We start from the raw sequence: 6,000 nt of genomic DNA, 5'->3' as shown, positions 1-6,000 counted from the left end.
AGTCACAGGCCACCAGTCCGACAAGCATCCTTCCACTATTACCCTCTGCTTCCTACCTTCAAGCCAATTTTGTATCCAATTTGCCAGCTTGCCTTGATTCCATGTGATCTAATTTACTAGAGTAGTTTCCACCATGTGGGATCTTATCAAAGGCCTTATTGAAATCCATATAGACTACATCTGCCGCCCTGCCCTCATCAACCTTCCTGGTCACTTCACCAAAGAATTCTAACAAATGTGTGAGGCATTATCTCCTACTCACAAAGTCATGTAGACTACTCCTAATCAAACACTGACTTTCTAAATGCATGTATATCTTAACCATCAGACTCTTCTCAAGTAACATGCCTACCACAGATGTTAGGCTCACTGGTTGATAGTTCCTAGGTTTTTCTTTGCAGCCCTCCTTGAATAATTGCATGACGTTCACTACCCTCCAGTCTTCCGGGACGTCTCCCGTGGCTAACAATGATGCAAAAATATCAGCTAGGGCCCTCACAATTTATTTTCTAGCCTCTTGCATTGTTCTTGGGTATATCTGGTCAGGAACAGAAGATTTATCCATCTTCATACATTCTAATAAATCCAACACCTCCTCTACTATGATATGGACTGTCCCCAAGATATCACCACTAATTTCTCCAGGTTCCCAAGTCTTTCATATTCATTGAGGATTTCACCCATCTCCTGCATTTCTACACATACATGCCAACTTTGGTCTTTGACTGTCCCTATTCTCTCTCTAGTTTATTTTTCCTTTAACATACTTAAAGTACCTCTTACTATATGGATCGGGCAGCTGGTGACATACAAACGCAATACTTGTAATTAAGTAGGTAATAGCCATGTCACATATGTACTTCAGAAACACCTACTTTATCTTCCTTTGCCACTTCATGTACTGTGAAGGAAAGTTCCTGGCTGGCAATGCTTGACCTGGTGTACAGCTGGGCTTTTAAAATGATGTCAACACTGTGAATCCCAGGAGGTCTCAGATGCAGCAAGCACTTCTGATATTGCGAAGCATGCGGTAGCATGGGTGGAGTGACATAGAGACACTGTGCATAACTAATTAGATGGGCAGTGGAGAACAGCATGGGAAAACGTTCGGGCTCACAGATAGAAATCTTTTGTAAAACTCCCCAAAACTAACTCAGTCAATTTTGGCCAAAGTTCAAGCCATAGTTTTCTGTTTTCTGCCTTCCTCCTTTCTTCAATAGCGAAATACAACCTGCCAGTCTGATGGAACTTTTTCAGATTTTGAGAAGATTTGTAGCTCAGGTTAAGGTTCAGGTTGTAAGTTTGCTCACTGAGCTGGCAGGCTTGTTCTCAGACGTTTCATCACCATGCTGAGTAATATCATCAGTGAGCCTCCGGTGAAACGCTGGTGTTCTGTCCCGCTTTCTATTTATGTGTCTTGGTCTTTTGTGGTGGATGATATCATTTCCAGTTCTTTTTCTAAGAGATTGGTTAATGGGGTTCAAATCGATGTGCTTATTGATGGAATTCCGGTTTGAATGCCAGGTCTATAGGAATACTGGGGTCTACTTTGATTGCTCCTGTAGTTACATATCTGGTCTGTGTGTATTGCTTTTATGTAGACACTGGTCTGCAGTTCTCCATTGTTTGTTCCACTGTGACATCTAGGAAGGGGAGTCTGTTGTTCCTCTTTTGTGAAATTTATGCCAGTAGGGATGTTGTTGATAATGTTATAGGTTTCCTCTAATTTGTTCTGGAAAGCAACACATACAGACTGGATACTTAACTACAGAAATCATCCCCACATCCACAAATGGAGCTGCATTGGGGCATTATTTAAATGGGCCACACTACACTGCAGCACCCAGGAACTATCAGCAGCAGAAGAGAAATACCTATACAGCGTATTCAAGAAGAACAGGCACCCAATAAACACAGTCCGCTGATTCTTAAACAACAAACCCAAACAAGTAGACACAACATGCCCAGAAACTCTAGCCAAACTACCATATATCAAAGACATTTCAGAGATGACCACCAGACTACTTCGACCACTTGGCATCATGATAGGCCACAAACCTACCAACAGATTGAAACAGCAACTGGTGAACCTAAAAGACCTTATACCAACAACCAGCAAAACACATACCATTTACAAATTGCCCTGCAAGGACTGTAACAAACACTACATCGGACAGATAGGCAGAAAACTAGCCACCAGGCTACATCAACACCAACTAGCCACCAAGAGACATGACCCACTATCACTAGTATCCCTACATACACCACTTCAACTGGGGCAACACATTCATCCTAGGACAGGCTAAACAGTAACATGCTGGGATATTCCTGGAGGCCTGGCATTCAAACCAGAACTTCATCAATAAACACATTGATTTGGACCTCATTTACCAACCTCTTAGTAAAAGAACCGGAAGCGATATCACCCACTTTAACAGATAAAGACACATAAATAGCAAGCGGGACACAACACCAGCGCTTCATTGGAGGCTCAGTGATGATGTTTAGATTAGATTGGATTAGATTAGATTACTTACAGTGTGGAAACAGGCCCTTCGGCCCAACAAGTCCACACCGACCTGCCGAAACGCAACCCACCCAGACCCATTCCCCTACACTTATCCCTTCACCTGAGGCAGGAATTGAACCCGGGTCTCTGGAGCTGTGAGGCAGCAGTGCGACATATTGGGGAGGGGGAATGTTACCTGGATATTTTGTACCAGGAGGTAAGCATACTACTTAAAATAGAATCTTCTTATTATGTCTTGTGGTCCTTTTCTCTAGGTGCTACTGAATATTTGTCTTAGGGTCCCTGTCTCAATTTATCCACTATGAGCTGCTAACTGCTTGCGTCAGGGTCCTTCTCTCAACCATTTGTCTAATGCTGCCATTTACCTGATTTATGGTCCTGCTCTTGCTTGTTACTTTCTGTGCTGCCAGCTGCCTGTCTTGGGACCATGTCTCACTCACTCCTCTAACTGTTATGATGCCTGCCTCAGGGTCTGTCTCTTGGTGCTTCCCCTCTAGTATATTAAGTAAACTTTTGAGTTTTCCTTCAACCGTGCCATTAAATTTTCAGCTGACACCTCATCTAAGCAAAGCACTCTGATAATCTGGCACTATATTGAAGCCTCAATTGAAGGTTTGGATGTCACTCTTGCTTTTCTGGCTCAGATACAGGAATGCAATGGTAAGCCTATGCTGACAATTGTGAGTAGCTTTAGATACAATGAAGAGATTGGATATGAATTTGCACTATCTTGGATGTCCAGTGCAATGATTCTGAAACTGTAAGATATGCGACTGTGGGTAAGATCAACTAAAATAAGCTCAGCAAGCTATTTTACACAACCTAATCAATATATTCTCATTGAGCCTGTACACTTCACAACTTCCTCTGATTAGGTTTTACCCTTAATGCAGATGGATAAAGCTTCAAACATTGATATAATTTTACAAAAATTGATCTGCAACCAGCAATCTGGTCTAGAGGGACTGTATAATGAAGTCCTGTGGGATGTAACTTACAATCAGTGAAAAGGCCTGATAATTCAAAACCTCCAAAGCACAGGTCAGCATTGTGAAATGGTGGGCGGCACGGTGGCTCAGTGGTTAGCACTGCTGCCTCACAGCACCAGGGTCCCAGGTTTGATTCTAACCTCAGGCGACTGTTTGGTGTTTGCACATTCTCCCTGTTTGCACATTCTCCCCGTGTCTGTGTGGGTTTCCTCCTACAGTCCAAAGATGTGCAGGTTTGCCATGCTAAACTGCCTATAGGATTCAGGGATGCCTAGGCTAAGTGCATTAGTAAGGGGTAAATGTAGAGTATTAGGAGTAGGGCAATGGGTCTGGGTGAGTTACTCTTCGGAGTGTCAGTGTGGACTTGTTGGGCCAAATGACCTGTTTCCACACTGTAGGGATTCTACAAAACAATCGAGATGATATCATGCTGGCCTTCAAGTTGCATTCACTTTAAATATCCGTGTAAAGTTATCCAAATACAATGGTAAATTGTATGTTTAATTATGGCTTTTGGGCAATGGAGGCTGTGTGGGTGCAATTATATTAATCTTATGTGTTGGTTTTTAAAATAGCTAAATTTTAAGAAATTTCTTCACACAAAGCTATGGGCCAAGGGTTGGGAAATGGGATTAGAATGGTGAGCTGCTTGTTTTTGACTGACACAGTCTTAGTAGATCGAAGGACTTTTTCTATGTTAAATAAAAAAATGACAGAACTGCTGAGCTTTTCCAGCAATTTTTATTGACTTTTCGAAGTTGCTGACCTCTATGACTCTGTGAAATTATTATAATGCTCAGTCAGGCAATTTCAGCCTTAAGTAGAGAAGTAGAATTTGTACAATACAGTGGAATTAATGTAATCTGAACTCTGTTTTCAAGAGAACATTTTCCTCTTAATATGAATTGAACTTTTATCAGTCGAGCAGCACTTCAGTGGTCAGGATCACTTGGCCTCGGACCTTCGGGTGATCGTCCTCCAAGGCTGACTTTGGGATAGGCAACAATGCAAAGTGGCTGAGCAGAGGCTGATAGCCAGGTTCAGTACCTATAAGAATGGCCTCAATCGGGACCTTGGGTTCATGCCGCACTACAGGTGATCCCACTACACTATACATTCTCTCTCTCTCACGCACACACACACGCACACACAAGCACACATACACACACAGTTACATACTCACACACTCACGCAGATCCTCTGTCATACACACACACCCTCTCAAACGCATACACACACATACATTCCCCATACTCACACCCATGCTCACACCCTCTCACAGGCTTATACTCCATCACACCCACATACATACTTTACCAAGCATTCACACACGCAAAACACACTCTCTCACGTGCAGTCACACTCACAGGCACACACTCACATTCACACACTCATGAGCACACATTCCCCCCCCCTCTCTCTTTCTCTCTGTTTCTCGCTCTCTCACATGCATGCACACACACTTTCAAGTCTGTGGGGTGAATTTGCATTTGCAGAATTATATTTACAGACACATTCTATTTTGCTCAAAAAATGCACAATCTGCAGGCAGTCAATACATGTAATATTTTATAAGTTTCACTTTAGAAGTAGAACCGGTCTGATTCAAGATTGGCATACAGACAGACTCACACCTTTAATGCATTGTCTGAGCTGAGATGTCATCTTTTGTTATGAAACCTTACATTATCTTGAGAATTTGGCTAAAAAGAAGTTTTGGGATTTACATATTAATGAACTGAAACCTGTATTCTAAAAGATGAAAGACTTAACAATCCAGGTTTATTTAATATATCACTGTATGACATCGTAAACTTTTGTTATAAATTCTGTGTCTTACAGTGTTATACTCCACAACCACCTGATGGAGGAGCAGTGCTCTAAAAACTAGTGCTTTCAAATAAACCTGTTGGACAATAACCTGATGTTGTGTGATTTCGGACATTGTCCACCCCAGTCCAACACCGGTTCTTCCATATCATAACTTTTAAGAGTTCATTCAAGGTGTTGAAGAAATTATGAGTGTTAAAGATGATTGAATGTTCTAAGTTGGTGTCATAGAATGCTTCTTGAGGAATAGGAACAGCCAGAGAGTATTACGATATAAAATTTGATTAATCATGGAAGCTTGTGACCAGTGGAGTGCCACAAGGATTGGTGCTCAGTCCTCTACTTTTTGTCATTAACACAAATGATTTGGATGTGAGCATAAGAGGTACAGTTGGTAAGTTTGCAGATGACACCAAAATTGGAGGTGTAGTGGAAAGTGAAGAGGGTTACCTCAGAGTACAACAGGATCTTGACCAGATGGGCCAATGGGCTGAGAAGTGGCAGATGGAGTTTAATTCAGATAAATGCTGCATTTTGGGAAAGCAAATCTTAGCAGGACTTATACACTTAATGGTAAGGTCTTAGGGAGTGTTGCTGAACAAAGAGACCCTGGAGTGAAGGTCCATAGCTCCTTGAAAGTGGAGTCGCAGG

This window comes from Chiloscyllium plagiosum, chromosome 13 (genome assembly GCF_004010195.1).
Source record: "Chiloscyllium plagiosum isolate BGI_BamShark_2017 chromosome 13, ASM401019v2, whole genome shotgun sequence".
Lineage (NCBI taxonomy): Eukaryota > Metazoa > Chordata > Chondrichthyes > Orectolobiformes > Hemiscylliidae > Chiloscyllium > Chiloscyllium plagiosum.
This window is presented reverse-complemented; position numbering follows the sequence as displayed.